This window comes from Lotus japonicus, chromosome 2, assembly GCF_012489685.1.
Source record: "Lotus japonicus ecotype B-129 chromosome 2, LjGifu_v1.2".
Lineage (NCBI taxonomy): Eukaryota > Viridiplantae > Streptophyta > Magnoliopsida > Fabales > Fabaceae > Lotus > Lotus japonicus.
In genome coordinates this window covers 621,467-630,489 of record NC_080042.1, presented here as the reverse complement: position 1 = coordinate 630,489, position 9,023 = coordinate 621,467, and the positions used below count along the sequence as shown (strand labels likewise).

At 43.5% G+C, this 9,023-nt stretch overlaps 2 long non-coding RNA genes across 2 annotated transcripts; both read left to right on the top strand.

Moving 5' to 3' along the window:
- Positions 1-751: 751 nt before the first annotated feature.
- Positions 752-2,728, top strand: LOC130735158 (uncharacterized). The gene is made up of 2 exons (XR_009018320.1): positions 752-960; positions 2,487-2,728. It is a non-coding gene; the product is annotated as an uncharacterized LOC130735158 (long non-coding RNA).
- A 3,677-nt stretch (positions 2,729-6,405) lies between these two features.
- On the top strand, positions 6,406-8,467 carry LOC130735157 (uncharacterized). The gene is made up of 2 exons (XR_009018319.1): positions 6,406-6,713; positions 8,239-8,467. It is a non-coding gene; the product is annotated as an uncharacterized LOC130735157 (long non-coding RNA).
- The last annotated feature ends 556 nt before the right edge of the window (positions 8,468-9,023 follow it).

Here is a 9,023-nt window from a genome sequence, read left to right as displayed (position 1 = left end):
GGCCATGAGAACGATGGTACCGTTAGAGACAAACGGTTACTTGCACGCGAGGGTGTTTTGTGGGTTGTACGGTGTGTCCCCACGTGATTGGTTGACTGCGGTCACCTTGTGATTCTGTGGACGGACGGTGTGTCTGGCGGACGGTGTGTCCCCCCACATGAATGAGGGTTGTACGGTGTGTCCCCTCCGAGAATTGTTCATCTGCAGATGATCGTTGTAAGGCCCTAAGTTCAACTTGGAACAATTTTATGGAAGTTTGAATAAAATTGAAGTTTTAGCTAATTTTTGATAACTGGCAGATTAGAACTGTCAACTTGTGAGAATTTTTAGAGGGTCTTAACAACTTCATTTGGGAAAACTTCCTTCATGAGAGTTGTCGCCCTTTAAGTCTAGAAAATTCTCGAAGTGGAATCAGGTCATTCCGACCTCTGTAGCTCGAGATATCATCGGTTTAGTGACGATGGTCCTGGCTGTACAGTACCAGCCGATTTAATTGATTTGTTTCCTTTCAATTCCGAGTTTGATCGTGATATTACTAAAAAGGGCTGAGGTTTTTGATTAGTTTCAGACCTGAGTAAGTTCTTAAGTGATGGGGTCAAGGGTTTTGACTTGGGTCGGGCTTGAAGGAAAACAAACCCTAGCCCAAGAGAGGGAGAGAGGGGACGCGGGCTATGTAGGGTTTTGGGGGGGGGGGGAAAGGATTTCTTTTCACACTATTCTGAAGAAAGAAACCTGGTGCACTTCTGAAACACGTAAAACAGAGGAGAAAGAGTGAGAGAAACTTTCCCCTTGCACCCAAGCCGTCACCGTCCCAAGCCCCACCACCGTCGACGTGTTCGCACAAGAGGGAGAGGGAGTTCGCGAGCGAGAGGGAGAGAGGAAGGTCACGCGTGGGAGAAGAGGAGAGAAACCAGAACCTTGCTCTTCAATTTCATCTTTTCTTCAAGCCTAAGGACAAAGGTAAGGGCTGGTCCTAGGATTGGGTAGATTGCCTAGGGTATTTGCCATGTTTTACTATGAGAAAAGCCACGAACATGATTGCTTTTGCAAGAGTTTTGTGTTCATGATGCTTACTGTTTTTTTTGCCTTGAGATCTTGATGTTTTGCTTCTGATTTGAGATGAAATGTTGATGCCATGATTCTCCATTAATCATCGCTACAACTACCGTTTCTTCTATGACTTTGCTTGATTAAAATGATTGAAGATTTATATGCTTAGATCTGCCTTTTGTGCTAGAATTGATGGTTATCTTGGTTCTGGAAATTTAAGCATGATATATGATATATGATATGTGGTTCTTGCTGCTGGAATATGGTTTAAAACTCTGGGACTTGAATGGTTGAAAAATTAATTTGAAGGGAAAAGTATCTCTGCCAGTTTCCTGTACTGGACAGCGAGTTTTGGAGCTTAATTACACCTAATTCGGGGTCTCAAATGAAAAAGGGATAAACTGGAAAATTGTAGATTTTCGAATTGGCTTTCTATGCATATAAAGAACATAATTTTTGGTCTAGTAATGAGGTCTGGAGGTCGATCTTAGTGACTGTTGCACCTGCTGTTCTTCCTGTACCGGACAGCAAGCTTTAAGGCCTAATATCACCTAATTCTGGATCTCAAATGGAAAAGTGATAAACTATAAAAGTGTAGAGTTTCGAATTATCTTTCCAGTCATGTATCATGTGAATTTTGTGGCTAAGTATTGCGGTCTGTAGACCAGTTTTAGTACACGCTGCACCTGTTGTCCAAAAACACTAAATTTGAGAAATTGTTGGAAATGTTAGTAACATGTGATTAGGGACCTTTGTGAGATTTTTATATGATGATATCTGTAAACTGAGCCTCTGGAATTTGTAAATAATTTGTGAATTTGGGAGGCCCTGATTATTTCTATGCTTTGCATGAAGTTTAGTTGTGACTTGTTTAGGAGGTCGCTCACCCAGCTGTAATTCCTCCTAGTGTGACTGTTATTTCTTGACGTTGTAATCTGATACGATATTAACTCATAAGACTCTAGGATTGACATTAGAGCCTTAAACACCAAGAGAATGAATTTATAACTCGCTTGCAAGTAAATGTGAATAATTTGGACATAGGTCAGGTAGACTATGGTCCATGAGAACGATGGTACCTTGCACGCGAGGGAGTTATTTGGGTTGACTGCGGTCTCCCGTGAACTTTGTGGGCCGGTGTGGCTTCACGTGATTTGGTTGACTGCGGTCACCGTGAACTTTTGTGGATCATTGCGGCTCCACGTGATTTGGTTGACTGCGGTCACCGTGATAACCGTGCCTCTGCGGAAGCACGAAGATGGCCATGGAAGTTTTGGTGGGTTGTGTGAAGTGAGATTCCGTTAGTAACTGACTCTTTCCCATAAAAGACATATAATGTACTTATATTATGTTGTTGTTGATTTTGTCATTATCATTCTTTTTGTTGGACCTGACCCTGCTTGTTTGCTATGTGTTTATTTGGGGGGAGGGGGTAGATGGTCGTGAAGATAATGGCGATGACTCATTCTTGGGAGTTGATGCTACGTGACGTGCCAATACCGGAGGACGACTACACTTCAGAGGAAGAGGAAGAGGCTAAGGAATAGGGTTTTGGTTGAGAGTCTTTTGTTTTCTGTTGGGGTTGAGAGTTTCCGAAGTGTTGGTATCGAACAATTTTATTGCTTAAATTCGAATGAACAAGTTTTGATGTAATCTTTATTTTCATTCAGGCCTTTGATTCGTACTCTTTACAGTTGGTTATTTAAAAAGTTTTACGATGTTGGTTACTTCCGCGTGTTTTTGGAAAGGTTATGTTTCAAGAGTTTTCGTAAAATGAAAGGTTTGTCATTAATTGAAGACTAATAAGTGAATCGACGAAAACTCTTTACGAAAATTGGTTAATTAGTTACTGTGTAACACTCGAGAAATCGGGGCGTTACATTGTGGTATCAGAGCTCCGGTTGAGAAACCAGTGCACTAAGGGTTTTGGGTTTACGAGTTTCTGAACTCGTTGGTGTTTTTGTTTTTGATAAAGATGTTTTCAAAGCTTCACGGTGAGATTGGGTAGACTTGTTTGCTAAGATGTTTGCTTGGCTGTGAGATTGTCTGTAGTTAGTATCATTGCCGTGATACTTGAGACTAAGTGTTTGATTATATTAAGATGTTTGAACTCTGAGATCGATTGATGGAATGTCAATCGAAGGAAGAGTGGGCTTTGGAATCCCTTTTGCGCCCCAAGGTGTACGCCTGTGTGCGTTTGTGTGCACCAGTGCTGTTGGTGAAGCAAAAGGATGGAAGGTCCAGACTATGTGTGGACTACCGACAACTCAACAAAGTGATCGTGAAGAATCGTTATATGATCCCTCGGATAGATGATTTGATGGATCAACTTCGGGGTGCTGTTGTTTTCTCGAAGATAGATATGAAGTCAGGATATCACCAGATCCGTGTCAAGGAGGTTGACATCCAGAAGACCGCATTCAAAACTCGATGCGGGCATTATGAGTACCTTGTGATGCCATTCGGAGTTACCAATGCACCCGTTGTATTCATGGACTACATGAACCGTGTGTTCAGGCCATTCCTGGACAAGTTCGTGGTGGTATTCATCGATGACATCCTAATCTACTCGAAGAGTAGAGAGGAACATGAGGAGCATCTACGCCAGGTGTTGGGCGTGTTGCGAGAGAACCAGCTATATGCTAACGGCTCAAAGTGTGAGTTCTGGATGGAGAAGGTGCAATTTTTGGGGCATGTCATATCAAGTCAGGGTGTGGCAGTGGACCCTAGCAAGATTGAGACGATTCTGTCATGGGAGCAACCTAAGACGGCAAGCGACATCAGAAGCTTTGTTGGGCTTGCTGGCTACTATAGACGATTCGTCAAAGATTATGCAAAGTTGACTTCGCCGTTGACCCAGTTGACGAAGAAAAATCAACCGTTTGCGTGGACGGAGAAGTGTGAGGCTAGTTTCCAGGAGTTGAAGAAGCGGCTGACCACCGCACCCATACTAGCTTTACCTAAGGAAGGAGAACCTTATGACGTGTACTGTGATGCGTCACACAATGGTCTGGGGTGTGTAATGATGCAAGATAAGAAAGCAATTGCCTATGCTTCAAGGCAATTGAAGACTCATGAGAAGAACTACCCCACACATGACTTGGAGTTGGCTGCCATAGTTTATGCTCTCAAGATTTGGAGACACTATCTCTATGGCAGTACGTTCACGATCTACAGCGATCATAAGAGTTTAAAGTACTTATTTGATCAGAAGGATCTGAACATGAGGCAGCGGAGGTGGATGGAATTCCTTCAGGACTATGAGTTCACTCTACAGTACCATCCGGGGAAAAGCAATGTCGTAGCCGACGCTCTCAGCCGGAAGGCTATACATGTGTCCTCAATGATGGTCAAGGAGTTAGAACTGTTGGAGGCTTTCCGAGATCTGAGCTTGGACGTTAAGCTCGCACCAGGAAGACTGAGTTTCGGAATGGTGACGGTGTCAAGTGGACCTTTGGAAGAGATCAAGTCTAGACAAGAGACTGATGAAGGGATAGCTGAGTGGCGAGACTGTGTGACTCAGGGAAAGGCACCAGAGTTCTCTATTGGGAACGACAATATTCTGCGATGCAAGGGACGGATATGTGTGCCTGACGATGTAGAGATGAGAAGATTGATCCTGGATGAAGGACACAAGAGTAGACTGAGTATCCATCCCGGAATGAACAAGATGTATCAGGACTTGAAACTTCACTTCTGGTGGTCTGGGATGAAGAAGCAGGTTGCTGAGTATGTTTCTACTTGCTTGACATGTCAGAAAGCGAAGGTAGAGCATCAGAAGCCCGCAGGGAAGCTGCAACCACTAGATGTCCCAGAGTGGAAGTGGGACAGTATTTCTATGGACTTCGTGACGGCTTTACCTTTAACTCGGAGGAAGTTTGATGCAATTTGGGTTGTTGTTGATCGTTTGACAAAGACCGCTCATTTTATCCCGATCAACCTGAAGTACAAGGTGGAGAAATTGGCGGAGATTTATGTGGCTGAGGTTGTGCGTCTACATGGTGTACCGACCAGCATCGTATCAGACAGAGTTCCGAGGTTTACCTCTCACTTTTGGGGAGCCTTGCAGCAGGCCCTCAGAACTAAGTTGAGATTGAGCTCTGCCTATCATCCGCAAACCGATGGGCAGACAGAGAGGACAATCCAGTCGCTGGAAGATTTGCTACGGGCCTGTGTGTTGGATCACAAGGGCAGTTGGGATGAGATGCTGCCATTGATCGAATTCACTTACAACAATAGTTTCCATGCGAGCATCGGCATGGCACCTTACGAAGCTTTGTACGGTCGGAGGTGTCGTACGCCCTTATGCTGGCATCAAGATGGGGAAAATTTGGTGATTGGCCCGGAATTGGTGCAACAGACCACCGAGGAAGTCAGGAGAATTCAGGAAAAGATGAGAACCGCGCAGAGTCGCCAAAAGAGTTACGCCGACAACCGACGAAAGGAGTTGGAATTTCAGGCCGGAGACCATGTCTTCTTGCGGGTTACCCCGATGACAGGTGTCGGAAGGGCAATCAAGTCCAAGAAGCTTACTCCGAAGTTTATTGGGCCGTACCAGATCACGAAGCGAGTTGAACCGGTGGCGTACAGGATCGCCCTACCACCGTCTCTATCCAACATCCATGACGTTCTTCATGTGTCGCAGTTGCGGAAGTACATGGCAGATGATTCACATGTGATTACGCCAGACGACATACAGCTGAGAGATGATCTGACAATGGAGGTGCCACCTATCAAGATCGTCGACCGAAGCATAAAGCGCTTAAGAAACAAGGAGGTGCCTTTAGTGAAGGTCGTGTGGAACCAAGAGACTGGCGACGCGACCTGGGAGTTAGAGGATAAGATGCGGGAGTCACACCCCGATTTATTTGTAAACCCTTAAGTTTCGAGGGCGAAACTATTTTAAGGGGGGTGGTATTGTAAGGCCCTAAGTTCAATTTGGAACAATTTTATGGAAGTTTGAATAAAGTGAAGTTTTAGCTAATGTTTGATAACTGGCAGATTAGAACTGTCAACTTTTGTGAATTTTTAGAGGGTCGTATCGATTTCATTTGGGAAAACTTCCTTCATGAGAGTTGTAGCCCTTTAAGTCTAGAAAATTCTCGAAGTGGAATCAGGTCATTCCGACCTCTGTAGCTCGAGATATCATCGGTTTAGTGACGATGGTCCTGGCTGTACAGTACCAGCCGATTTAATTGATTTGTTTCCTTTCAATTCCGAGTTTGATCGTGATATTACTAAAAAGGGCTGAGGTTTTTGATTAGTTTCAGACCTGAGTAAGTTCTTAAGTGATGGGGTCAAGGGTTTTGACTTGGGTCGGGCTTGAAGGAAAACAAACCCTAGCCCAAGAGAGGGAGAGAGGGGACGCGGGCTATGTAGGGTTTTGGGGGGGGGGGGGAAAGGATTTCTTTTCACACTATTCTGAAGAAAGAAACCTGGTGCACTTCTGAAACACGTAAAACAGAGGAGAAAGAGTGAGAGAAACTTTCCCCTTGCACCCTAGCCGTCACCGTCCCAAGCCCCACCACCGTCGACGTGTTCGCACAAGAGGGAGAGGGAGTTCGCGAGCGAGAGGGAGAGAGGAAGGTCACGCGTGGGAGAAGAGGAGAGAAACCAGAACCTTGCTCTTCAATTTCATCTTTTCTTCAAGCCTAAGGACAAAGGTAAGGGCTGGTCCTAGGATTGGGTAGATTGCCTAGGGTATTTGCCATGTTTTACTATGAGAAAAGCCACGAACATGATTGCTTTTGCAAGAGTTTTGTGTTCATGATGCTTGCTGTTTTTTTTGCCTTGAGATCTTGATGTTTTGCTTCTGATTTGAGATGAAATGTTGATGCCATGATTCTCCATTAATCATCGCTACAACTACCGTTTCTTCTATGACTTTGCTTGATTAAAATGATTGAAGATTTATATGCTTAGATCTGCCTTTTGTGCTAGAATTGATGGTTATCTTGGTTCTGGAAATTTAAGCATGATATATGATATATGATATGTGGTTCTTGCTGCTGGAATATGGTTTAAAACTCTGGGACTTGAATGGTTGAAAAATTAATTTGAAGGGAAAAGTATCTCTGCCAGTTTCCTGTACTGGACAGCGAGTTTTGGAGCTTAATTACACCTAATTCGGGGTCTCAAATGAAAAAGGGATAAACTGGAAAATTGTAGATTTTCGAATTGGCTTTCTATGCATATAAAGAACATAATTTTTGGTCTAGTAATGAGGTCTGGAGGTCGATCTTAGTGACTGTTGCACCTGCTGTTCTTCCTGTACCGGACAGCAAGCTTTAAGGCCTAATATCACCTAATTCTGGATCTCAAATGGAAAAGTGATAAACTATAAAAGTGTAGAGTTTCGAATTATCTTTCCAGTCATGTATCATGTGAATTTTGTGGCTAAGTATTGCGGTCTGTAGACCAGTTTTAGTACACGCTGCACCTGTTGTCCAAAAACACTAAATTTGAGAAATTGTTGGAAATGTTAGTAACATGTGATTAGGGACCTTTGTGAGATTTTTATATGATGATATCTGTAAACTGAGCCTCTGGAATTTGTAAATAATTTGTGAATTTGGGAGGCCCTGATTATTTCTATGCTTTGCATGAAGTTTAGTTGTGACTTGTTTAGGAGGTCGCTCACCCAGCTGTAATTCCTCCTAGTGTGACTGTTATTTCTTGACGTTGTAATCTGATACGATATTAACTCATAAGACTCTAGGATTGACATTAGAGCCTTAAACACCAAGAGAATGAATTTATAACTCGCTTGCAAGTAAATGTGAATAATTTGGACATAGGTCAGGTAGACTATGGTCCATGAGAACGATGGTACCTTGCACGCGAGGGAGTTATTTGGGTTGACTGCGGTCTCCCGTGAACTTTGTGGGCTGGTGTGGCTTCACGTGATTTGGTTGACTGCGGTCACCGTGAACTTTTGTGGATCATTGCGGCTCCACGTGATTTGGTTGACTGCGGTCACCGTGATAACCGTGCCTCTGCGGAAGCACGAAGATGGCCATGGAAGTTTTGGTGGGTTGTGTGAAGTGAGATTCCGTTAGTAACTGACTCTTTCCCATAAAAGACATATAATGTACTTATATTATGTTGTTGTTGATTTTGTCATTATCATTCTTTTTGTTGGACCTGACCCTGCTTGTTTGCTATGTGTTTATTTGGGGGGGGGGGTAGATGGTCGTGAAGATAATGGCGATGACTCATTCTTGGGAGTTGATGCTACGTGACGTGCCAATACCGGAGGACGACTACACTTCAGAGGAAGAGGAAGAGGCTAAGGAATAGGGTTTTGGTTGAGAGTCTTTTGTTTTCTGTTGGGGTTGAGAGTTTCCGAAGTGTTGGTATCGAACAATTTTATTGCTTAAATTCGAATGAACAAGTTTTGATGTAATCTTTATTTTCATTCAGGCCTTTTTTTCGTACTCTTTACAGTTGGTTATTTAAAAAGTTTTACGATGTTGGTTACTTCCGCGTGTTTTTGGAAAGGTTATGTTTCAAGAGTTTTCGTAAAATGAAAGGTTTGTCATTAATTGAAGATTAATAAGTGAATCGACGAAAACTCTTTACGAAAATTGGTTAATTAGTTACTGTGTAACACTCGAGAAATCGGGGCGTTACAATCGTGATTATGGCCATTGGTGTTGAGGTGGTTGTGTGAATGGTGAGGTCGCTAGCCTAACTGAACTTACGTGACTGACTGAGATATAATATAAAGTTTATGCTTATTATACCTTGTTATTTATGAGTATTACCTGGATATGTGAATGTTATATGAGAACATGAGATCTGACCCTGTTGTTTGTTTATGTGTTATTCTGGGGGGGGGGGGGGCAGATGATGAAGACCAAGAGTACAGTGGTCTCGTGGACGATAGACTTACCTGACCAGCATAAGGACAACGCCTGACAGTCCGACTCTGCCAAGGCACGTCGCATCTACATCGGCAGCGCTACGATCAC